The sequence below is a fragment of the Odocoileus virginianus genome, chromosome 12 (genome assembly GCF_023699985.2).
Source record: "Odocoileus virginianus isolate 20LAN1187 ecotype Illinois chromosome 12, Ovbor_1.2, whole genome shotgun sequence".
In the NCBI taxonomy this organism is placed as follows: domain Eukaryota; kingdom Metazoa; phylum Chordata; class Mammalia; order Artiodactyla; family Cervidae; genus Odocoileus; species Odocoileus virginianus.
This window is the reverse complement of record NC_069685.1, coordinates 4227708-4254440: the sequence shown is the minus strand read 5'-3', so window position 1 is coordinate 4254440 and position 26733 is coordinate 4227708. Positions and strand designations below refer to the sequence as shown.

Below are 26733 nucleotides of genomic sequence, written 5' to 3'. Positions count from 1 at the left end.
CTGTTTTGATGACTGTAGCTTTACAGTATAGTCTGAAGTCAGGGAGCTTGATTCCTCCAGCTCCAATTTTCTTTTGTATGACTGCTTTGGTAATCTGCAGGGTCCTTTGTGTTTCCATAGAAATTAACAAATTTTTTGTCCTAGTTCTGTGAAAAATGCCATTGGTAATTTGATAGCACTGCATTGAATCTGTAGATTGCCTTGAGTAGTATAGTCTTTTGACAGCAGTGATTCTTCCAGCCCAAGAATATGATGTATCTTTGGTCAGCTTCAATTTCTTTCATCAATGTCTTACAAGATTTGAAGTACAGGTCTTTTGCCTCCTTAGGTAGGCTTGTTCCTAGACATTTTATTTTACTTTATTTTAATTGAAGAATAATTGCTTTACAGAATTTTGTTGTTTTCTGTCAAACATCAGCATGAATCAGCAATAGGTGTACATATGTCCCCTCCCTCCCATCTCCTCTCCATCCCACCCCTCTAGGTTGATACAGAGCCCCTGTTTGAGTTCCCTGAGTCATCCAGCAAATTCCCATTGGCTATCTATTTTACATATGGTAATGTCAGTTTCCAGGTATTCTATTTTTGATGTGATGGCAAATGGGATTATTTCCTTCATTTCTCTTTCTGATCTTTTGTTGTTAGTATATAGAAATACTAATATGGACCTATAGCTGAATGAACATGGACTCTTTCCAGCTGTTTCCAACAGGTACCCAGCAGTCCGTGCCCGCTCTGAGGAGCTGAAGACTGATCTACAGGCCAAGGAGCAGAAGGCAAGGTTAGAGATGCCCCAAAGCCCTGGGCAGTGGCAATCAGGAAGCCCAGCCCTCCAGAAGAATCTGCCAGGGAATACCTTCACCTTAAACACATGATGCATCAAATACTACTCTTTACCTCTCCTCTGGGTCCTGAGAACTTTATCTGTGAAGTTTTACCTTCTTTCACCATTTCACAAACTTGTAGAGATTAATTAATTCCCCAGAGAATTCCATTTCTCCAATCATAAATTGAACACCATAGATTTGCCCTGCAACCCATTTCAGATCCCTCAGAGGTGTTCATTTAGAGAAAAGATTAAAATCAAGGACTGCATAAATATAATTTAGAATAAATTAACAAATAAAATAAACAAATAGAGTAAGGAAATAAGCACAAGATTAAGTTCCTTTGAACATGTGTTTACTGTGCTGCAAGTTTTCACAAAGCCTTGAGGATGATCCAAAGATTAAACAGGACTTCGATCTCATTCATTAGAGCCCGAGAGACTATAGCACCATAGCAGGAAGGGAAGGACTGGGGAGGGATGAAGGTATATGTGTGTTTGTGAGGGCTACCGCACAGGACTGCAGGGCTCTGGGGTGGGGCCAGATAGAGGTGAGAAATAATTGGGTGGTGGAGACATAAGAGACTTGGATTCAATCCCTGGGTTGGGAAGATCCCTGGAGGAGGGCATTGGCAACCACTCCAGTATTCTTGCCTGGGGAATCCTACGGACAAAGGAGCCTGGTGGGCTACAGTCCACGGTGTCACAAAAGGGTCACACAGGAGGGTCCTGAGCACAGTTCGCTGCATTTGTGTGGGGGTGGGGGGTGGGCAGCAGTCCCACCACCATCACCAAGCAGTTTTCTGCAGCACCAGCGGATGTCCTACAGTTCAGTTCAGTTCTGACACTGATCGCTGGAGAGAGCGTCAGAGCCCGCAGGTCAAGGGTTTGGTCTCACAAGACTGCACCCTCCACCCCCCGACCTGCCCCCCTGAAGCCAGTCACAAGTCCAGGTTGTCACCTGTGCTTCTGACCCACCGGCTGTAGATGGGGGGTTTAAATGACCCCCTCCTTAGGGTCAATTCACTTGCTAGAGCAGCTCACAGAACTCAGAGAAACACTTTACTTACTAGATCACCAGTATTATGAAAGGATATAACTCAGGAACAGAGGGGTGGAGAGATACACAGGGCAAGGGTGGGGGAAGGGTGAGGAGCCTCTGGGCCCTCTCCAGGGACACCACTCTCCCCGAATCTCCATGTGTTCCCCAGCCTGGCTCTCAGAACTATGTCCTTCTGAGTTTTTATGGAGGCTTCATTGCATAGGCATGATTGATTAAATCGTGGGTCAGTGGAAACTGATTCAACCTCCAGCCCTTGTTCCTCCCTAGGAGTCAGGGTGTGGGACTGAGCAGTCCAGCCAGTCTCCATCCTTCGGTGTGATCCAGAAGTCACCTCATTAACATAACAAGACACACTTATGTGTCCTATCACTCAGGAGAGTTCAAGTTTAGGAGCTCTGTGCCAGAAATGGAACGAAGACTGAATATGTATTTCGTATTATAAATCACAATATAGTGATTTATATCACAATAGAGTGGGATTCAGATAGAATAGGAAAAGCTTTAGGAAAAATAACAAAACCCAAAGTTCTAAGTCAATAATGGATATAAGATGTGATATGAGACAGGTTGTTTTGGGGGGGGTGGGGAATGGAAAAAATGGTATTTAACCCAACCCAGTGCATCTGTCAATGTTTTTAGCTACTGACAACACTACTCTAGTTAGTTTGAGCATGAAGGGAATTAATTCAAGAATATTAAAACACCCTCAAGAAAGTGAAAGAACAACCTACAGGATGAGAGAAAATATTCTCAAATCATTTTCCATTAAGAGACTTGTTTCCAGGATACAAAAATTAGACACTAAAAAATAAATTTTAAAAAGACAATTAAGAATGGGCAAAGAATGATGATTGCACAACATGAATAAATGTACTTAATATCACTGAACTGTGCACTTAAAAATGATTAAAGTGGTAACTTTTATGGATTTTTTAAACACAATTTAAAAAAACTTGAGTGGGTATGGTGCAGAAGGGGGGACCCCTTTCAGGGCCTGAGGGTTGGCTCTTGCCTAATACTCAGAAATGAACTGTTCAGAGAGACCCTCATGCTGACAAAGCAAGAGCGCTTCTTGGAAAGGGGCGCCCAGGCAGAGAGCAAGAGGGTGCGGGAACCCAGGAGGACTGTGCTGCCACGGGGCACAGTCTCAGGTTTCGTGGTGATGGGGTTGGGTGCCGGGTTATCTCTGGCCAGTCATTCTGACTCAGGGCTCTTCCTAGGGGAGCAGCATCAGTCAGGATGGAGTCTAGCGAGAAGGATTCTGGGACGCTGGCAGGACATATGAACTGGCATCTCCTCTCTCCTTTTGACCTTATCTGAATTCTTCTGGTTGGAGGCATCCTCGTTGTTTCAAGCTTTACCCTCCTGCTGTAGGATAACCCGTGCAGCTGGTTACTATGGTGCCTGGCAAGGTCAGGTGGTTTTGGAGAGTCCCCTAACACAAAGGATTTTAACAGACATTTTTTCAGAGAAGATACACAAATGGTCAAGAAGCACATGAAAAGATATTCAGCATTATTAGTCATTAGGGAAATGCCAATCAAAACCACAATGTGATACCACTTTATGCCCACTGGGAAATTAGAACCCTAATGTATTTCTAGTGATAGTGTAACATGATGTAACTGCTTTGGAAAACAGTCTGGCAGTTCCTCAAATTTTTCAACATAGAATTACCATATGACCCAGTAATTCTCCTCCTAGATATATACCCAAGAGAAATGAAAATATATGTTCATACAAAAACTTGCACACAAATGTTTAAACAGCATTATTCATACTAGCCAAAAAGTGAAAACAATCCACTGATGAACCAATAAACAAAATGTAGTATATCCAGACAATGAAGTATTATTTGGCAATACAAGGAATGATGCATTGATTTATGCTACAGTATGGATAAATCTTTATAAATTTTTCATCAGTGAAAGAAGCCAGAACCAAAAAGACCACATGGCATATGACTCCATTCATATGAAATGTCCAGAACAGGCAAATCCATAGAGACAGAAAGTAGATTAGCGGTGGCCCAGGGCTGGGAGGAAGGGGAAGTGGGGAGTGATCACAAGTGTACGTGAAGTTTCTCTTCAGGGTGATGAAAATGTCCTGGACTTAGGTAGTGAACTTAGATGGTGGCACAACCTTGTGAATATACTAAAAGCCACTGGATTGTACACTTTTTTTTTTGAAGATTCATTTTTTAAAAAGTGAAGTATAGTTGATTTACAGTGTTGTGTTACTTTCAGTGTCTAGCAAAGAGATTCAGTCATACACATACACACACACATATATATATATTTTGTTGGTTATCTGTCTTATATATATATGGATTACACAGTTTAAATGGATGAATTTTATAGTGTGAATTATATTTCAATAATGTTTTTGTTTTTTTTCTTTTGTAAGACTATTACATGGCTCAGAGAATCTCCGAGAAATCCAGAGAATTAGACTTAGAGGTTACCCCACTGAGAACGATGCCTACATTATATCACAGGAAGGATCCAGTATGAGCCCAGGACTGTTCCTCCGGGCATGTGCGTCTCGGACCTTGACCCCTGCTGGCCCTGGGCCTCCATATCTTTCTACCAGATCCCTTCCCACCACCTCACAGAAAGCAGCTTCCTTAGAGTATGCTTTCCCATTTGGCTCTCATCCGGACTGAAGCCTAGCAACCATCCACCTGGCTGCCAGAGCCTAGGCAGGTTTCAAGCCCCAGCTGTAAAAGAGGCTGAGGAAGCAGGCTGGGCCTGGGCACGAGTCACGCTAATGTCCACTACCCCCGGTTCCCTCAGGGAGTTTGCTGGATAATGATGTTGTTTTTAGATTTATTTTGTATTTTTTGGGGTGCGGTGCGGCTTGCAGGACCTTAGTTCCCCAACCAGGGATCAAATCCAGGCCCCAGCAGTGACAGCGCTGAGTCCTAACCACTGGACCTCCAGGGAATTCCCTGGGCAGTGATTTTAAGATCACGAAATACCGTAGCTAAATATTTGAAGTTCACGTGTCCTGACCGTTTGGTCCAATGACTACCAACTGCAGGGAATGGCAGTCTCTAGCCCTGCCTTGCCTGCCTTGGTAACATCTGGCAACGCCAATGATTCCTCAAACACGTCTCTTCATTGTGTCACCCTTCTTGCACCTTCTAATCATCATCTTCTCACCTCCCATCCAGATCTGCTCTTTTAGCCACTTAAAACTGGTGTTTTTCTACAACTCCATATTGAATCCCACTCTTGATAACTTAATTTGCACTGTGAATGTTATGGGTTGAATTGTGTCCCACTAAAATCCCTATGTTGAAATCCTCACAGCCAGTAACTCAGAATGTGACTTTATATGCAAATACAATCATTTCAAAATAGATATAAATAAGGGCAGATGTAATGGTTACAATGGGTGTAACTGGCTACTTCCTACTGGAGTAGGGTGGCCTCTAATCCAGTATCGTGGGTGCATGCTGTCCAACTCCGTGAAACCCTATGGACTGTAGCTCACCAGGCTCAGTTGTCCATGGGATTCATCAGGAAAGAGATACTGCAGTGGGTTGCCATGCCCTCCTCTAAGGGATCTTCCCGCCCCAGGGATCAAACCTGCGTCTCTTAAGTCTCATCTCTTGCATTGGCAGGCAAGCTCTTTTACAACTAGCACCACCTGGGAAGCCCCAATCCAGTATCACTGGTGTTTTTATAGAAAGGGGACAATTGGACCCAGACACTCACACAGGGAGAAGGCCCTGTGATTGAAGTTATGCTGCCACAAGCCAAGAAACTATCAGAAGCCGGGGAGACTCCTGGCACAGATCCTTCCCCGGGTCCCTCAAGGGAGCATGGCTCTGTTCACCCACTGATCTTGGATCTTTAGCCTCTAAAACTGTGAGACAATAAATGTCTGTTGTTTAAGCCACTCTCTTGGTGGTATGGAAGCTCTAGCAAATGTTGTGTATTTCCTTTCCTCCTGTACTTAGCTGCTTCTTCTAAGTGGTGTGTGTATGCATGTTCAGTCGCTCAGCTGTGTCCAACTCTTTGCGACCCTATAGATGAGGGTCCGCCAGTCTCCTCTGTCCATGGGACTCTCTGGGCAAGAATACTGGAGTGGGTTGCCATTTCCTCCTCCAGGGGATCTTCCCAACCCAGGGATTAAACCAGCGTCTCCTGTGCCACCTGCATTGGCAGGCAGATTCTTTTACCACTGAGCCACCTGGGAAGCCCTCTTATAAATGGACACAGCCAAATTTATATTTTTAGCCGGTAACACCCCAAATACCATATGGGGTCATGTGGCGGTCTTGCCTGCTGCGATATTTGCAGTTGGATAGGCCACAGAAACCAGAACTCGGGTGCCACTGGTTTCCTCTTCATTTGTCTCTGGGTGAGGGGCAGCCTCCATCTGCCCCGCTGGCCATGTCAGAAGCCTGAGTGCCAGCCTGCAACTCTGCTCCCCCTGTGTCTTGGCAACAAATCCTAAAGGCTCCACCTGTGGCACATCTTTGGAGTACTTCTCCTCCATCCCAGCCCCACCTCCACTCCTTTCCTAGACTGTCTTCCTTCTAGATGCCTTCCACAACCGATCTCTCTGAAACGCAAATCAAATCAAGTCACTTACCTGCTTTAAAATTCTTCACAGAGGCCTAGCGAGTGCAAAGGTCGGAAATTAGCCAATAAGAGCTATATGATTTGACTCCTTGCTGTCCTGCAAAATCCCGTCTCTCACCATTGCACCTCTCACCTGCTTTCTGCAGTCATACAGATGTTCAGATCTTCTTCCTCTTCATTCCACCTGATGCCCGGTCAGTCTTCAAAACTCAATGGCAGCCTCCTCTGAGGAAGCCTGCCTTGATTTTCCAGCATGATGCAAAACCTGCTTCAGTGTTCTGTGACCCTCTGGACATGGACTATTACAGCAATTTCACAACCGCTGAAATCGTTCGTTTCCACTCCCCTTCTCTCTCCCTGCCCTGCTACTAGTAAGGCACTTGAGAATAGAGAGCTCAGGCTTTTTCCCCAGCCTCGTGCCTGGCACAGAGGAGGCACACAAATGTTTCTAGGCGGAAGGAAGGGGAGGGGAGAGGACGGAGCGGGGAGATTCCTTACCTCAGTCTAACTTACAGAATAAAATGGAAGCCCTTTGAGACATAGTAATTTCTCCTCGTTTTCCTTGCTCATTGTCAGAATACTTAAAGTAAACGCAGAGATTATTTTCCCCTCTCACTTTTGGTGCTGTGATCGCTTTGAATAATGAGCCATTCTCTTCTGGAGGCTGGCCCTTTACAGCCGCGTCAAACTGAAGTCATTCCCCCGAAGGGACAGACTTTGCAGCGAGCGTGTTTACAGAGGTGGGGGAGGAAGCGTGCGCGGGAGTAGCCCCGAGGACCGCGCCCACCCTTCTCCTGCCCCGGGGCTGCGATTGGCCCTCCCCCGGGAGCCGGCCGCCGAGGGAAGCGGTCTGGACCCGGGCGCCGCATTGCGTGCGCTTCGCCTGCCTTTTGTGCGGGGATTAGCGCCGCGCCGGGGCCGGGAGAGCGGCGGGCGCCGGGCGGCGCGTAATCCAGGATTTGCCGGGGCCGCGCGGTTGATGGAAAACAGATGTCTCAGCCCTGGGCCTGAGCACGGGATGGAAGTGAGAGACCCGAGAGCCTGCTGGAAGCGAGGACGCCGAGTCCAGGCCCTCGGGGATCCAGCGGAGAGGCGGCGCTCCCTGGGCCCAGCCGTTTTCTCAGCTTCAGCCTAGAGCCCGAAATCGCCGGCGGGTGCGCGGCTTCGCCCGCCGCGGGCCGTGCACGCCTCTCCAGCCGCCGAGCGGGTCGCCGTCGCCCGGTAAGTGGTGGCTGCTGGACGGCGGCCCGCGCTGCGCGTGGGCAGCTGCGCCCGTGGGCTGGGCCGGGTCCCCGGAGCCTCCCCTCCGGGCGCGGGCACGCGGACCGCGGTACGCGGAGCCGGCGGAGACTCCGCTTCCGGGACCTGGTCGGCGCGGCCGGGGCGGGGGCTGGTGCTGGGGGAGCCGGGGACCCGCCGCCCGCCCCGCGCCTGCCCCGCTCCCGGGGGCGGGGACCCTCCCCAGTCCGGAAAGGGGCGAGCCCAGCGCGCTTTTCTCGTCCTTTTGCACCTGAGGGGACAAGATATTCTGTAACCTTAGCACGAGATTTAATAACTTGAAAAGATGGATTTCCTTTTTTCTGTCTCGTTACATTTCGGTTATTTTCGTCCAACCAACTCCTGAAACCGGGTTCCTTCCTTCCTAATTAGCCTCCACTCTGATCCTCTGCCCAAGTTGATACTGCAAGTCTGGCTTCTTGGAGGAGAGAGATGTTGATTTTTGAGGGTGCTCAAGGCTTTTGTGGATTGATACCTTCTGAAAATACATGCCCCATGTTGAAAACCGCATGCTGCGGACAAATTAGGTAAGAGTGGGAGTGGGGAGGAAGGCTGGTTTCATAAAGCGCCTGTCAGATCCCAAGCTTTCTATGAACTCTAAGTTAGTTTCCACCTGTAATCCAATCCCACAGGCAGCTAGTTCTCTTCACCCTTCCCTTCCCCTCAGGATTCACTAACCTTAAGAGCAGAGACAGCTTTAGATTCAAATGCTTTCTAAGTGGTTAATTTTAAGCACCTAGACATCCAACGAGTAGGTAAGCCCCTCGGGTGGGAGGGATTATTGTCACAGGAACAACGCTCACCAATGTTTTTTTCCTCCGTTAAGTAGTTTTTAGCCTATTTTCTTATAAAAATTGAGAGCAACTTCTTCATCGATCTTTAGAATACAGGGTGGGCTTGTTGCGCGACTCGTTGGTGTTTCCGGGTCCGTTATCGGGGTTTGAGGATGGACTGTGCTTGCTCGGTTGACTACCTGCAGTTCTCTTGACCTCCGGTCTCAGATGGCCACGTGATTTCACCCCTGGCAGATTTAGTTGTCTTTGGACTGAAAGGAACAAAAGAGCAGAAATGACTCAGAACCCTTGGGCTATCACAACCTTAACCAAAGATGCAAAGGATTTGATTGAATTCTTTATGACGCACATTACCTTGTTTCCTTCCTCTTCAAATATATCTAGCAATTAGAGTCAATAATGGACATGAATTTGAGCAAACTCCAGGAGGTAGTGGAGGACAGGGGAGCCCGGCATGCTGCAGTCCATGGAGTCCCAAAGAGGCAGACACAACCTAGCTACTGAACAACAAACAACAACAATTTTAAAAGAAAACTACCTCGTTCCTACCTTAGATTTGGTAAACTCATATTTGGTTGAGTGGGGCATGCCCACTTACACTAATGAAATGTCTTCATGGTGGAGATAATTCATATTTTGGACTGGGTAGGGGTGGGATTGCACCACATCTCCTCACTCACGCCCACGTTTGTACATTCTTTTCTGTGGACCCTACCTTTTTCTTTCTACCATTTTTTATACTGTATTATTTAGGTACATACCATGACTCTATTTTGGCTCATGGAATCTAGGATATCTACCTTTTAGAGGCAAGTTTGTTTAGATGACTGTGTCCCCTTATCAGTATTAGAACATTTTTCCAAATCCTGCATTTGTTTTCCTGGAAAACTCTTTATCAAATCCTCCATTGGAAATTCCATTGTATCTTTCAAAAGTAAACCTGACCCAGGGATTGAACCGGTGTCTCCTGCATTGCAGGCAAATTCTTTACCGTCTGAGCAACCAGGGAAGCCCTAGGTCTTGAATTATTTTTCTTGCATCATCATTTTAATGTTGCCTTGCATGGTTTACTGATTGTCTGGTCAGCTTTTTATTCCTGCTTCATATTGAAACACAAATGGAAAGAACTTCTCACGTCTCCTCTCACTGAACAGCGCATACACACTGACCTTTTCTTTGGTCTGTCCTAGGGTTGAATTCTGACCTTGGAATTTCTGTCCACTGCTTACTTTAGAAAGAGGCTAGATATTTACCTTGGGACTCAGGCGTGATATGTTTATTTGGCCTTGTCTGAGCAGCAGTAACTCATCACCTCTCCAGCTATTGCTTGATGAGAGTTCGGCCTACTCAACCCAGTCTGGTAATTGGCACTTTCAAAGTGCCATCCTGAAATCCTAAAACCTGGGAAGATAACATGATCAAAACATTCTCCTTCTCCTATTACTGAAAATGACACTGCGTGGTTTACAGGAAATCCATCTTGGATTGTAAATCCCCCAAAGACAACCTTAGTTTGATTTGCACAGATTCTACAGGTTGATGCTGGCAGGTGTTGGCCGGATGCTTTTGATGCTGCTGCTAATGAGGCAGATGGAAGCTCTTTTGGGGTTTCATGAGAAAATACATTTGTGGATATCTGTTTGCGAGGCCTCTCTGAGACTGTTATCTTAAATATTTTGCGTCAGGGCTGAGGCACTGTCGTTTTCTGTCACCAGCATTATTTCTTATCCTCTTAGATATCAGACCTTAAGACTGGCCTGCCAGTTGGCAGGTCTAAAAAAGTCAGTGCAAGTTATCTAAAAGTTTAGTTTATTTTCTCTGCAAGAAAATGGTAGGTCTTTGATATGGCTAGTATTTGTTCCTAGAGTTAGAATAATTGGTAAATGCAGACTTCAAGGTAAGTAGCTAGAGAGGAAATGAAGGGGAGTAAATCTAATGACACTGAGCCAGTTGTTTACCAACCACTCAGCTTTTATGTATTTTTGAAGAGAGGAGTGGTAATTCAACCTCAGAAAGTGAGCTTATTGGCAAATATTTCGTCTTATGAGTACTGGTTCCTTGCTATGTAAAACTATTAGTTTTGCATATCCTCCCTTTGAATCTCATCTTGATCCTAGAACTGAAATATCCTCTCCCTATAATTTATAATACTTTCTTTTCTTCATAACATACTGGATGTCTGGATGAAATTTATTTAGGCAGAAGAGCTGGCCAGAAAGATTAGAATGGGTCCTTGAGTCAAACAAAAACACTGTGTCGGTCAGCGTCTTTATCCATTTATGACAGTGTAGAAGGTCTCAGAAGCTGTGGAACTGGTTCGCTTCCACCCTAACTGCAGTAAAATGATCAACATGCAGACTTCTGGAACTGGAGCAATTTGCACAAATATGCTGGAGGCAGTTGGAGTTCTGGAAGTTGATTAGCCATTTAAATCACTGTATCTTTATTGGAAATGTTTTTCAGGTTTCAGAATGTCTGCTGTTTGAGGAATGTCTTTTTTGGTTTCTGTTGTTCTAAACCAAAATATCTCGAGAGGCATAAAGTCTGGCCAACCTGCTTGTCCCTCTTTAGGGTCAGGACTAGTGTTTTAGAGCTTTCATTGCCAACCTTCAAGGATGCTGATTTTACCTTCAAGGATGCTGATTTTAAGGACCAGGAAACAAGCAACATGGGAAGGCTCTCAGGTTAAGACTCCTGAAAAGAGAGATCTGACAGAAGACCAAAAATGTGAAATATTCCACCCAGTTTTGTTTTAGAGTGTTCTGTCCAATCAGGTAGAAGAAAGGAAAGCTGTTTTTCAAGCTCCATCTGTCAACCTACAGGATTTACTGAACAAATATTATGTTTCAAACCCACTGCTTTATGATCTAAGAGGTACAATAGTGTAAAAGGCAGAGCATGAGCCTTGAAGGGATTTTCAAGCTTTGGTGGTGCCGTTAGACATCGATGAGCATCCTTCTCCCACCTGTTCACTGATTCCTTACCTGGGTAACCAGGTCTAGGGCAGCGCTAGGAGCCCCCTCTGTAGTTCAGCTCAGATGCCTGCCAGTGGATTCCTTTGGCAGCAGAAGTTGTGTTCTTGGCTCTTCAACACGACTTGGGTGAAGTGACACTTTCTGTCGACCCCCAATTCAGTCCATGGCTCTGTTCCTGTGATAGTCATTCCCCAGCCATCACACGTTCATTAATATCAAAATAACCCATAATAGCGGCATAGCTATCCTTGAGATTTGCCTTAATTTAGAGGACAGGATCGGGTCTCTTTCATCTTGAAAACAGAGTCTCAGACTAAACAAAGACAGAATGTTCTCTTTTGCTGACCACAGGCAATTTATTTAAATTAGTGTTACACATTCGACCATGGTGTCAAAGCTGTATTATAAACCCATCTGAAAGAATGAGTTTTCTGGGCCTTCACAAAGGGATTAAAAAAAGGCATTAGCCACATTGCAGGGGATTTGCATCTTGTTAACGTGCCTGGATGTCCTCGCTGTTGGACACAATGGCAGGGCACCTGGCTATCTCTGTAGCTGGGCAGCCTGCTTTAGTTAGAATTCTGCTGGGAGTGAAGATAGCGAACTGGAGGCACAGGAGGGGGAAGGGAAAGGGCAGGAACCTGCCGGACTCAAAAGAAGGGAAGCTTGGGGTCAGTTCTGACCCCTCCCTTTTTGTGTAGTTCAAGGTTAACGCAGTTTCCTTTAGTTTTAACATGTTTTTAATTCAAGTGTAGTTGATTTGCAGTGTTGTGCTGATTTCTGCTGTTCAGCAAAGTGATTTAGTTATGCACACGCATACATGTATGTACATTCTTTTTTTAAAATTCTTTTCCATTGTGGTTTGTCATAGGATAGCGAATATAGTTCTCTGTGCTGTAGAGTGGGACCTTGTCTCTCCATTCTACATATAAAAGCTTCCGTCTGCTAACCCCAGCCTCCCACCCCATCCCTCCTCCAAACCTCTCCCCCTTGGCAGCCACAAGTCTGTTCTCTAAGTCCATGATTGTTTCTGTTTCATGGGTTATTTGTGCTGTATTTTGATTCCACATGTAAGTGATGTGGTATTTGTCTTTCTGACTTACTGGGTATGATGATCTCTAGGTCCATCCATGTTGTTGCAAATGGCACTATCTCATTCTTTTCATGGCTGAGTAGTATTCCATTGCATATAGGTACCATGTCTTCCTTATCCGTTCATCTGTTGATGGACATTTAGGTTGTTTCAATGTCTTGGCTATTGAGAGTTTTCTGCTATGACCATGGGGGGGTGCATGTATCTTTTTGAATTACAGTTTTGTCTGGATATGTGCCCAGGAATGGGATTGTTGGATCATATGGTAATTCTGTTTTTACTTTTCTGGGGAACTGGCATGCTGCCTTCCATAGTGGCTACACCAACTTACCAACAGTGTAAAAGTTTTCCTTTTCTCCACATCCTCTCCAGCATTTATTTGTAGACTTTTTATTTATTTTTAATTATTTTTATTTTTTTGGCTGTGCCTCACAGCTTATGGGATCTTAGTTCTCCAACCAGGTACTGAACCCATACTCCCTGACTACCAGGGAACTCTCTGTAGGCTTTCTGATGATGGCCATTCTGACGGGTGTGAGGTGATCCTCATTGTGGTTTTGATTTGCATTTCTCTGATGACTCGGGATGCTGAGCGTCTTCTCACGCAGACCAGCTGCTTTAGCGGCAACACAGGCTGGCTCAGTGTGCGGCCATCTCCCCCATATTGGTGAGTGAATTGTCTCCTTGTGGAGCTTGGCATTGTTCAACATATGTCCAGGGCTCCCTCTGCCTACCTCCTGCATTGGATTCTTTTTTTTAAATTTAATTTTTATTTTATAATGGAATATAGTTAATTTACAATATCGTGTTAATTTCAGGTGTACAGCAAAGTGTTTCATTTATGCATATACATATATACATTCTTCTTCAGATTATATCCCCTTATAGGTCATTATAGAATATTGAGTAGAGTTCCCTGTGCCATACAGTAGGTCCTTGCTGTTTATCTATTATCTATTTTATATAAAAGTGTGAACAGTAAGCTGCCTACATGTCAACGAGTTCCATTTTGAGAGCGCATTTGCAAGTCCAATTGGTTTGTAAGTCCAACAAAGTTAGCCTGGGTACCCAACCAACACAGTGGGCTATACAGTACTGTACTGTAATAGTTTTATAATACTCTTCACATAAATAATACATAAAAAATGCAAAAAAAATTTTTTTAATCTTATAGTACAGTACCTTGAAACATTCAGTAGGACAGTACAATAGCTGGCATACCGAGTCTGCCGTTGAGTAAACAGGCAAGAAGTTAGTGACTGGAGGAGGCAGAGGGGGCTGGGAGTTGGTGGAGCTGAGGACCACCCGCAGCAGGAGAGGAAGGGTGCGCTGCAGTTCCTGCCTGACATCGCTGGAATGCACGGTCACGTCTTTGAAAGTTCGCAGCCAGACGGTGTGTGGGTAGGGGACTTACCATATACGGTAACCCCACACTCCTAATTTACCCCTCCGCCATCTCTCCCCTTTGTCGCCATATTGTGTGAGTCTGTGTCTGTTTTGTAAGTAAGTTCACATGTGTCCTTTTTTTAAGATTTCACATATAAGTGATATCATGTGATATTTGTCTCTGACTTACTTCACTTACTATGATCATCCATCCATGTTGCTGCGAATGGCATTATTTCATTCTTTTTATGGCTGAGTAATATTCCATTGTGTATATGTACCACATCTTTATCCGTTCCTCTGTCAATGGACACTTAGGTTATTTCCATGTCTTTGCTATTGTGCTGAGATGAACATTGGGATGGATGTATCATTTAGAATTATGCTTTTCTCTGGATGTATGCCCAAGAGTGGAATTGCTGGATCATATAGTAGCTCTGTTTTTAGTTTTTAAGAAACCTCCATACTAGTCTCCATAATAGTTGTGTTAATTTACAGTCCCATTAGCATTTATTGTTTGTAGACATTTTGATGATGGCCTTCTGACTAGTATGTAGTGATACCTCATTGTAGTTTTGATTTGCATTTCTCTACTAATTAGCTGTGTTGAGCTTCTTCAAATGTGTTTTTTGACCATCTGTTTGTCTTCTTTGGAGAAATGTCTATTTAGATCTTCCTGCATTGGATTCTGCTTATGAAAAGCATAATAATTGCCAGATTAGTCAAGGAAGGAGATAATAAAAGTGAATCTCTTATGAAATGTGAGCACAATCCTGGTTATCCTCCTTCTTTTAGCATGACCAGTCAGAAGTTACCCACGGGAAGTGGATAAAAAGATATTCAAATAGGCTGAATGTTTGTGTCTTGATAGCAGCAGAACAGAAGTGGCAATAATTACATGTCTTTCTCTTGTAAATCATAGCCAACAATGAAACCACTGATCGAGGGCAAACTTAACAAATAGTTACCGAATGTAGCCTCCAGATACCTGGTGCCATGAAGAAAAGTCTTTTTTCAGGAAGTTATTTTCATTTTAGAGAAGCAATGCCCATCAGCCTGTTGTGCCACACACCCTACAACAATGAGCCTGAGATGACAGATGCTTTCCTTCGTCCCGGGTCTCACAGAAGTCACGCAGTCCTGCTGTACAAGGCAGTGATGTGACTGGGTGCCGTTTGCTTAGAAGAAGGATGAGCAGAGGCTGGGGGGCGGGGGGGCTCTTCTTTGCTATTTTTGCTGACCGTCAGGTAGCAATTACGCTTCAAGTGTCCTTCATCCCCTCCCTCCGCACATATCTCAGTCCAGAAATCTGAAGTACAAAGTAATTGATGCCTAAAGGCTACAAACCACCAGAAGCTGCCAAGCCCCCCACCAGACAACATGAGAAGATCTAGGAGCTTGAAACAGGAAGAAGTGGGAGGGTGGCGGGGGGAGGGAGTCTGTGCAAAGTATTCCTTTTTCCTGTGACATTTACTCTAATGTCTCTGCTTCAGCTCCAGACCCCACAGGGGAAGGTATGTTTTATTCATTTTTAATATGATCTCATTGAAAGAAAAAAACCAGTTGGATCTCTCTGGGATTTCCTCTATAAGGCTTTTACTTGTATCCACCTAACTGCTTAAACAAAGTTTCTGAATTTTTAATAAGCATCTATTACAGATCAAATTCATACTAATTTCTAAAAAGCCTTTGCATGTCAAGAATGGGAAATAATTAAGAATTTGCTTTGAATAGCTAAAAGCAGTTTCTGCAATGGGAGAGGGCCAGATATGTTGAGTTATGAAATTCTGAATTTCGTCTGCATGGGAACTGGTTTTCATTTGTAACATAGTACAAGATATTCTTGGCATGTTTGGGGCTTATTCCACACAGGATGCTCCATGCTGGAACTAAATCTAAGTAGAACTAAATAGATTTCTTTTCTTAGATATTTTTCCGAAACCATTTCCTCTCCATCAAGTCCCTTGGATAAAGGCATTCACCAAAGTGCTGCCAGGTCTGGGTCTTTTACTTTCAGTCTGCGTTATTCAGCCATTCAGCGGGGACCTGTTGATAGGTGGTCAGTAGAGACAGGAGGTCACCAACAGACCAGAGGGATGAAGTCACTCCCAGTGGAGACACTCAGACCTCCTACTTGTCTCCTAGATCTATTTTCCAGGCGGTAGAGACCCAGGGCCCAGTTTTCTGAATTTTACACATAAAAAACAGCTGTAATACTTACTAACGTGCAGTCTGTATTTGGCATCTGAAACTTAAGACCAATCACGCATAATTGTTGGCCAGGGTTTAAAGTTTGTGAAACAAATACCAAAGGTGAAGTGAAAGAAGGACAGTTAATTTAATCTCTTTTAAAAAGAAACATTAAGTTAAGGAAAACATGGCTAAATTCATATGGCTAGGGAAAGACTGCTGGTCTGGGAATGTGAATACTCATCAAACACATCGACTCCATAAAACACCAAAGCACGTCTTCTTTGGAAACTGGACTTTGGCTCTTTTGATATGCTCATGGAATGGACCATATTGAGATTCTAAATTGACAGAGGTTGACTTGCCTTTTAAAAAAAAAAAAATTATTTATTTGACTCTGTTGGATCTTAGTTGCGGCATGTGGGATCTAGTTCCCGGACCTGGGATAGAACCCACGGCCCCCGAACTGGGAGCTTGGAGTCTTAGCCACTGGCCCACCAGGAAAGTCCTCAACCTGCTTTTTGTATTTCAGGCGTTTTTCACAATTCTTGATTAACTTTCAGTCATAAAACCAGTAGGACTAAATGACCAAATAAAACCAGAATGCAACGTTAAACCTCTTGACTTGGGGGTGACCCATTACCTGTGGACTTATTGCACCAGAGCTGTGTGTCAGGGACTGTCAGGGGTCTTCCGAGAGCCTGGGGCACTGCATGCCCTCAGGGAGACTGCGGTGACCACACACTGTCTGCCTTTTCTTTATGAAGATAACCCTGCTGACCCCCTGGACGTGCTTTGTGGTTTTTCTGCATCCTGCCTCCTGCTCTGTTAGTTGTGAAGTTTATTGCCCGCTGTGGCACAGATCTAGAAGAGCCAGCTCACTTGGCTCAAGCCCATAGTTTCCTCAGCGAGGCAGCTAACTAGCTGAGCTAACCTGGCAGTGTGATAATAATGATTTAATCTCACATTTGAGCAAATCTTCACCTTTTAAAAATCACTTTCATGTAAATTGTTCCACCTTATCTTTACAAGGACTCTGAGAAGTAACATTTTAGAGGCAAGGAAGTCCAGTGACTTTTCGAGGAAAGAAAGAGTTCGGGCTCACAGCTTTGATGTCCTTATTAACCCAAATGCTCAGTCATGTCTGATTAGATGTTATGTGATAAAATAATAGAAGAACTGTGGGAAGCTCTGGTCAAAAAGATGTTTTATTGAATAAACAAATCTAGGGAGGTGTCTGGAAAAGTGATTTCCAATGGGGACTTAAAAATTTAATTCAAATATTAACTTAAAATTTCAGACCTGAGAGCATCACACAAGAAACCACTAGGGAAGTGTGTGAACAAGATGCCATCCGGTGTCTTAAGACACCGTCTTATAAGATATAGATGACTTGACAATGACAGTTTAGGGAAAGGAGAAAAGGCAATAGGCCAAAAGATCCATGACAGAGAAATGGTGGAAGAGAGACTGATGCTGGAGCCTAAGGAATGTGCAAGGTTTTGATGGCAGAGAGAAGCAGGTGGGGGACATCATGGGCTAAGGTGGAGAGCCACCTCCAGAGAAGGACTAGAGGGAAACACGTCTGATTGGTGTGGAGACTGACCCAAAGCCCGAAGGAGGCAATGTGTGGGAGTAAAGGTTGAATGGGGAGGGAGGGGTCAGATTAAAGATCTTTAAGGCCAAACAGAGGCCTGGCAGAAAACGTGTGGCAGGGTTGGCGCCTTCTGAAGAGTGTGAGGGTCTCCTGGCTTCCTACAGCCTCAGGCCTTTCTTGGCTTACGGACGGTACCCTCCCTGTGTCTTCACATTGTCTTCCTTCTCTGTCTCCAAACTGCCTTTTTTTTTTTTTTAATTTTATAAGGACATCAGACATATTAGGGGCTTCCCTGGCGGCTCAGCTGGTAAGAATCCACCTGTAATGCAGGAGACCTGGGTTTGATCCCTGGGTTGGGAAGATCCCCTGGAAAAGGGAATGGCGGCCCACTCCAGTTTTCTTGCCTGGAGAATCCCACGGACAGAAGAGCCTGGCGGCTGCAGTCCATGGAATCACAAAGAGTCAGACACCATTGAAGCGACTGAACATGCACACATCAGACATTCTGCTTTAGGGTCCACTTGACAACTTGATTTTCACTTCGTCACCTCTGTGAAAATCTGTTTCCAAATAAGGTCATATTCTGAGGTACTAGGGGACTTCAGAAACATATCTTTTGTGGGGAGGGGGTTGGGAGACACAGTTCAACACGTAACAGGAGCCTTTAAAGAGTCTTGAGGGGCAGAGTAAGAGGGGGAAAGGTGGTTTTAGTAAAGAGACAAAGAACAGAACACACAGCACACAGGGGGCCGGGGAGAGGGATACAGATGGGGAGCCAAGGCTGCAGAAAAAATTAGGCGAGAGCTGCAGATGCATCAAAGGAGTGTTTGAACAGCTTTCAGGAGTAGAAGTGATCACCATTCTGGAACATGGCGGTTCACAGAGACTTTCTGCTGTGCTACATGCGTTGCTCTTGATGAGCGTGTCTGGAATCCCAGGGCTCTGGCCTGGGAGGAGGACCAGCGGGGAGGTCATCCACACCAGTGAGGGCAGCTGCGTGTGCCAAGTGTGAGACAGTGAGAGGGCGGAGGCACCTGCGGGGTCACGGGGGGCCCAAGCCAGCTGTCCTCTCTCTGGGGTGAATTTGGACGTCCAGTGCACACAAGCTGGCCTCTGACCCAGGAAATGGGGTGAGACACCCAAGGGAGCAAATACACAAGGAGGGAGTGGTGGGCTTGGAGTCTTGGCGTTGCTCGGGAGTCACAAGCAGCAGCGTGTAAAGAGGTAGAAGAGGGACCACAAGCTTCTGAAGAGAAAGTTTCAGCGCCGTGAACTGCAGAGGGCAAGAAGGGAACTGGGAGAGCTGACTGGGGGTCAGCCTGGGGAAGACTTGGATTTGTGTTGTTCTTCAGTTGCTCAGTCACGTCCAACTCTTTGAGACCCCGTGGACTGCAGCATGCCGGGCTTCCTTGTCCTTCACCATCTCCCAAAGCTTGCTCAAACTCATGTCCATTGAGTCAGTGATGCCATCCAGCCATCTCATCCTCTGTCGTCCCCTTCTCCTCCTGCCCTCAATCTTTCCCAGCATCAGGGTCTTTTCCAGTGAGTCACCTCTTCGAATCAGGTGGTCAAAGTATTGGAGTTTCATTCTTCAGCATCAGTCCTTCCAATAACTATTCAGGGTTGATGAATTCATTGGAGAGAGCAAGTGTCAAGGAAAAGATGGAAAGAAGCAAGATGGTAGCCACAGGGCAGTAGGATTCAGAAAATGGTCAGGGCTTTTCTTTTGAAGTCAAATTTTTTTTTTAAAGATACTGATTATGAATAGAAACCACCACCACCACAGAAAGCATCACCATCAAGATACAGAACAGGTTCTGCTCCCCTAACATTCTGTCCTACTGAGGGACTTTTTGAGAGGAAATCACGGTCCATATAGTCAAAGCTGTGGTTTTTCCAGTAGTCATGTAGAGATGTGAGAGTTGGACCATAAAGAATTGATGCTTCCCAAATTTGGTGCTGGAGAAGACTCTTGAGAGTCCCTTGGCCATCAAGGAGATCAAGCCAATCAATCTTAAGTAAATCAACCCTGAATATACATTGGAAGGACTGATGCTGAAGCTCCAATGCTTTGGCCACCTGATGGGAATAGCCGACTCACGGGAAAAGACCTTTATGCTGGGGATGATTGAAGGCAGGAGGAGAAGGGGGCAATAGAAGAAATGAGATGGTTGGATGGCATCACTGATTCGATGGACATGAACTCTGGCAAACTCTGGGAGATGGCGACGGACAGGTAGGCCTGGCGTGCTGCATGGGGTCATGGAGAGGTGGACATGACTTGGCAACTCAACAACAACAGGGTTTGTTTGAACTCAGAAGGGAGGGAAATTATGTTAAAGGAGAAAATGATGGCAGTAAAGAAGAATGAAGGGTTAACTGAGAGAATGAGATCCTGGAGCCACTCAGAAGGGTTTAATCCTACTGAAAAGGAACACTCCTCTCTTCCTATGGAGCAGCAGGAAGAGTATGTACATTCAGGTTCTGTGATCTATTTGGGGAGTGGATTCTTACAGTCCTGCCAGCAGAATCATTTCCTGCTGAGCAAGATGTTAAACGCCATAGTCCATAACTTCCCCCTTGGAGGTATGATTTCCTATTGCAATTACTGTCTGTAGGAATTACATCAAAGTGAAGGGCAGGCACAGAGCTGGTTTGCCATGGGCTGTGTGCCCACAGTCTGCTGCCACTGAATACTGTAGCAACTTTAGAGCTAACGACTTCATCGTTCTCAAAATCAAGGCCTCAGCATCTTTTCCTGTACCATACAGTGGAAACACTTGGCAGCCGAAAGAAGCTTCCATCCCCATAAATGTGTGCTGCAGCCAGTGGATGACTCACTGCCGAAGGGCTGGCTCCCACAGACATGTCCTCGGGGTGTAATTTGGCACAAGAGATTCACGTCTCATCGTGTTATGCTTTTGGCTCAGAATCACCGTGCAGTGGACTCTCTCCTGTGGTCTAGGATGTGGCTGACTCTGCTCCTCACCTTTGTGGTCCCACCTTGACCTGCTGAGTCAGGTGCAGGAGGCAGTAGGTGTTGAACAGCTGTTCTCAAACCGTAGGTTTCATGAGCAGGTTGCGAATCAAGTTGTGGGTTGCAGGCAGCCTATTTAAAAAAAGCAACAGGGTGGAAGACAGCAGGGAACTAAATGTAATATCACGAAACTTTTGTTTCGGTGAAAAATATGTGTCTGTACTGGACCCCAGTGATCACTGTCACAAACGTGTGGGAGATTGAGGTGCGTATTAGTCCCTTACTAATACTGTGGCCCTTGGCAGGTCACTTCATGTCTTTGTGGCTTAGTTGGAGCCGTAGTCTGTAAAATGGGCATGTTAGTAATAACAATATCTGTTTCATGTGATTGTTGAAAAGATTAAAGAGAAAATGCATGAAAAGCATATAGACTGCTCCTGGTTAATAGTCCACAATTATAATTTCTTTTTCTGCCTAGATCTACAGCCCAAACCGTTGTTTCCTACCCAGACCTTTCTTCTGAGACTGGAACTATGAACCCAACAGTCCAAACTTGAACTCATCAGCACCCTCGCTCTCCAAGCCACCCACCCGCCCAACTGCCCCGTTGCCCCTGCCCCCAAACACACGGACCCCTCTGCTCTGGAACCCACTCTTCTGCGAGGGGGGCCATCGCTCCCCTCTCAGGCTGTCTGAGCACCATCTTACTCATTCTCAGCCCAGGTCCCCATCATCCCTTGCTGGGTCAGTGAGAGTCTGCCCGCAGTCTGGCCCTGCTCACCACACCTGTCTCTTGTGTGTCCATCCATCCTTTCCAGGCTGTGATGTCTGTGCGTCTTCAGCAGCTCTCACAGGTTCCAAGTTCGGGTTCACACCATTCAGCAAACAAAGCAAGGTCCATCACAGGCCTGGGCGCCGATTGCCTCCCTACCTCAGCTCCCGCCCAGCCTCCTGCTTCACACAGCCTGCCTGGTGAGCTGCTTCTGCCCATGCACGCACGGGTGGAGGTTTCCTGTGCCTGGAACGCTTGCTCCACCTTGCTATTCTACAGCTTTTACTTGTCCTTTGGGCTCAAGGTTGGTTTCCAAAAGAGAAAAACTTAGGCTTGAATCCCCTAGTCAATAGTTAACAGCTGCGTGATATTTTTTTAAGCACTAAAAAGAATTTTTATTTTGTTTTTCAGTGGTTTTGGTTGCTTTATTATTTTTTTAAAATTTTAAGTTGGAAATTGAAAGTGGACATGTTAGTCACTCTGTCATGTTTGACTCCTTGTGACTCCACAGCCTGTAGCCGCCAGGCTTCTCTGGCCATGGGACTCTCCAGGCAAGAATACTGGAGTGGGTTGCCACTTCCTTCTCCAGGGGATCTTCCCAAGCCAGAGATCAAACCCAGGGCTCATGCATTGCAGGCAGATTCTTTGCCATCTGAGCACCAGGAAGCCCGTTTTATATGTTGGAATGTAGTTGATTTACAGCGCTGTGTTAGTTTCATATGTACAGCAGAGTGATTTATATACAAATACATAGATTTATATGCATTCTTTTTCAGGTTCTTTTTCTATATAGGTTGTTACAGAATGTTGAGTAGAGTTCTCTGCGCTATACAGTAGGTTCTTATTGATTATTGTTTTTATATATAATAGTGTATATGTTAATCCCAATAGCTGTGTGATTCTGAGAAGCAAACTTCTGAGGCACTAGAAGTCAGTTTATGCATCTGTAAAATGGGAATAGCAATGTCTCCCTCATAGAGTTGTGAGGATTAAATGAATGATTGTGTATAAAGAACAGTGCCTGGCACATACTAAGTGCTTGATGAATAAATGGCTGTTCACTGTTTATTTAATATAATTATTGTTATAGTTATATAACAACATAGTCGCTTATTTAATATAATTTTTTAATTAAAATTCAGTTTACCTCCTTCTGGAGCAGCGCTTCTCGCAGACCCAAATGTGTCAGGTTGTCCGAGATTAATGTCTTTGCACCACCTGTTCCTTCTGACCAATTACCCTTCCCATTGTTCTTCCTGCGACCATCCCTCAGTACTTGTGGATACCTGACAATATAGTAGTGATTCGTAAATGATTCATTTCCTTGACGACTGAATGGATGTAGTTACTTCCTGACTGGTGTTCCTGCCCGCTCTCTTTCAGGAAACTCATTCTGTTAACTGCAGCTAGATTAGCTCTCTCAGAGTTCTGTGTTTCTCAGATTTCTCCAGTCACTGTGTTCTGCTAACATTAGCAGTCAGGACCACCCCCGAGAGGGCTTCTATTTAGTGTTCCAGACTTTTCTATTTTTTCTCCACCTTATGCCATGGAAAACCAGGCTGCTTGCACTCCCTGCGTGCTTATCCGTGCTGGCTCTTTCTGCCTGGAAACACCGAACACCTTAGCTGCCTACTTTTCATCCCCTCATCTTTACCTCTCATCATCCCACAAACCCTGCGAAGCCTTCTTCAGCGGTACTGCATGACAGTTCTCAAACCTCTTCTGATCCATTTTTTAAAACAATTTTCTTTCTTTATTCTAGTTTGGTGGTGCTGGGTCTTCATCGCTGCGCACAGGGCTGTCTCTCGTTGCGGTGAGCAGGCTCCCCTGGCCCTAGGCGCACGGCCGCAGTGGTTCTGGAGCAGGGGCCTCCTCGTTCTGCAGCTCGTGGAGTCTCCCTGCACCGGGGATCACACTTGCGTCCCCTGCACTGGCAGGCGGATTCCTATCCACTGTGTGACCAGAAAGTCCCTCAGATCCATTTTTTAAATAAACAAAAGTGAATTTGCTCCATCCTCTTCTGCACCCTCTACTATCTGCTGTGGTTTGCAAACTCTCCTGGAGAAGGTTGTCGATTGTCCCCTATTCAGCAGCTTACCTGCATGTTTTGTTTTGACAGCAAGTCAAGAATTGGGTCTTAAACGTCTGTGTAAACTTTACAGCATCTGGAATGTCAAGCTGCTTGTCATTTCTCTTGTTTGAGGGAATGAACAGAAGTGAGAATCAGCCAGACTGGGCCCTCTGCCTGCTTGCTGCTTTATCTTTGGGGGTTGGGGTAGGAGAGATTAGAGTTTTAACTCTTGCCTTTGGACTCTTAAATATAATTCATCTAGCTGTACATTGGCACCATGTTATAACCACCTTGTACTAGGTGTCAGTAAACATGTTTGATGAATTAATGATTAATTAATGGTTTGGTTACCTTTAGAACTAATATACCTTCAAGTCTACTGTTCATGGTCCTTGGTGACTTAGGAGCTTGCATACTAATAAAACATTAAGAGTCAGAGTATATGAATGTGGAGCTGTTAACACACATACATTGGGGGTGATAGTAGTGTGTGCTTATGTACATGTATATACTCTGTACTGGGTTTCCCACATGGCTCAGTGGTAAAGAACCTGCCTGACAGTGCAGGAGACAGAAGAGATGTGGGTTCAGTCCCTGGGTCGGGAAGATCCCCTGGAGGAGGGCATGGCAACCTACTCCAGTATTCTTGCCTGGAGAGTTCCGTGGACAGAGGAGTCTCGTGGGCTACAGCCCGTGAGGTCGCAAAGCACACATGCACGCATCCTCTACATTATCAAGCAAAAAGTCGGAGGATCAGGACAGTCTATGAATGGCTTACAAACACTGAAACCTAATTTTTTTTTCTTTTTCAAAGACTGAAAGGTCCACTGGTAGTTTGTTCTCCAATTCCATCTCCCTGTGATCTACAGCTTCCTGGTTGTGCGAAGCTTAAGGTGTGATGGGTGATCTGCCACAATGAATGTGGCGGGGGAATGTCCTTCAGAGCTGATCCGGATGCAGATGGTCTGAAGCTCAGTTTCTTTAATCCACAAGAAACTGAACCTCCTTCCTCAAAGCAAAAAGCCCAGACAGTTGGATCTTCTCGTTTATTTGTCCTTCTGCCCCTCTTTCCATCTAACTCCTGAATAACGGTGAGCCTTGGGGGGGTGGTGGCTATAGCTTTTGTGTGTCTGAGTCCAAATAATACTCAGGAACAAGTTAACAAACAAATTAACCAAATTTACAAACCAAATTAACACATAATTCTTAAGGAAGTTTTGCCAGTTCTAAGTTGTCTATGTGTTTTGATGGGTCCTAACTTCCAAAATTATTAAGGCATGCTCTGTGGCATAACACATTTCACAATTTATACCCAAGCAGATTGTGAAATGTCACATCTGCCCTTACTGACAGGAGTTGTTGTGTTGTGTTGTGTTAGTTGCTCAGTTGTGTCTGACTCTGTAGCTCTCCAGGTTCCTCTGTCCATGGAATTCTCCAGGCAAGAATACCGGAGTGGGTTGCCATTCCCTTCTCCAAGGGATCCTCCCAACCCACAGATTGAACCCAGGTCTCTGGCACTGAAGGCAGATTCTTTACCGTCTGAGCTGCTAGAGACATGTGGAAATGTTGGTGATTACCAAAAAACAACCTCTATGTACTTTTGATGTTGATTCTGGGAGACCACAAAATCAAGACAATAACAGATTATTTATCTGGGCAGCTGAACACCAGGAGCATCCAAACAGTGGAATTATTTTTAAAGAAGTTTTTCATCCAGTTTTAAAAATTATGCCGGTGTGATCATTGAAGAACATTTGCACTAAGGAACAATATGAGTAGGGAGGCTGTGATCCACCAGCTTCAAAAGACAGGTGGGTGGTGTTGTAATAACACAATCCACGGAATGCAGGGTAGACTGGATCATGGTGGACCACTCCACTGACAACAAGGCTGTCTTACTGTCAGTGCCAAGGTGGTTCTTGGTCATTTACAAGTTTTGGGAGGTCCATGCTATGCTAGATGTTAAATTTCAGTCATTCATACACACGTTACTTGTTAAAGCACCATTTAAAAATTTGTTTTACTGAAGTATAGTTGGTTCACAATGTTGTGTTGATTTCTGCTTTACTGCAGTGATTCCATCTTATATGTGTGTGTTCTTCTTCATGTTCTCCTCCACTGTGGTTTATCACAGGATGTTGAATGTAGTTCCTTGTGCTGTACAGTAGGCCTTGTCCATTCATCCTGGATACAGTGGTTTGCATCTGCTCATTCCAAACTCCCAGTCCTTCCCTCTCCCTCCCTTTCACAGCCACAAATCTGTCTCCTCTATCTGTGAGTCTGTTTCTGTCTCATGGATAGGTTATCAGTGTCATATTTTTTAGTGTTAATTAATTCATGTATTTCTTTATTCATTCTTGGCTGCGTCAGATCTTAGTTGAGGCTTGCAGGCTTAGTTGCCCCATGGCATGTGGGATCCCGGTTACCCAACCAGAGGTTGAACCTGCTTCCCTCATACTGGAGGGCAGATACCCTACGAGGGAAGTCGCTGTGTCATATTTAAAGCCTACACATAAATGATATCATGTGTATAGTATTTGCCTTTTTCTTTCTGACTTATTTCACTTAGTGCGATAATCTCTAGGTCCATCCATATTGTTAAAATGACTTTATTTCATTCACTTTATGGCTGAGTAGTATTCATGCATGTGCACACACACACACAAACCACATCCTCTTTATCCGTTTCTGTCAATGGACTCTTAGATTGTTTCCATGTCTTGTCTATAAATAGTGCTGCAATGAACACAGGGGTACATGTATCTTTTGTAATTACAGCTTTGTCTGGATATATGCCTAGGAGTGAGATTGTAAGTCCCCATTTTCAGTCACTGCTGTTTTGGAGTTGAGATAACCACTTCCCTGGTGGCTCAGTGGTAAAGAATCTGCCTGCAATGCAGGAAACCTGGGTTCAATTCCTGGGCAGGAAGATCCATGGCAACCCACTCCAGTATTCTTGCCTGGAGAATCTCATGGACAGAAGAACCTAGTGGGCTACAGTCCATGGGGTTGCAAAGAGTCCGACACAACTGAGTGACTAACATTTTAACTAAGCTCCAGAAATATTAATCCAAAATAGATCAAATCGGTCCCTAGACATTTTGAATACTCTTCTC

General features: G+C 45.0%; 1 protein-coding gene across 1 annotated transcript in view; it reads left to right on the top strand.

Annotated features, from left to right (window-relative positions):
* Positions 1–7508: 7508 nt before the first annotated feature.
* The window catches only part of TRIM2 (tripartite motif containing 2), a 102953-nt gene continuing 83728 nt past the window's right edge, over positions 7509–26733 (top strand). The window contains 1 exon segment of the mRNA XM_070474738.1: positions 7509–7705. The gene's annotated coding sequence lies outside the window, so the exon portion shown is untranslated.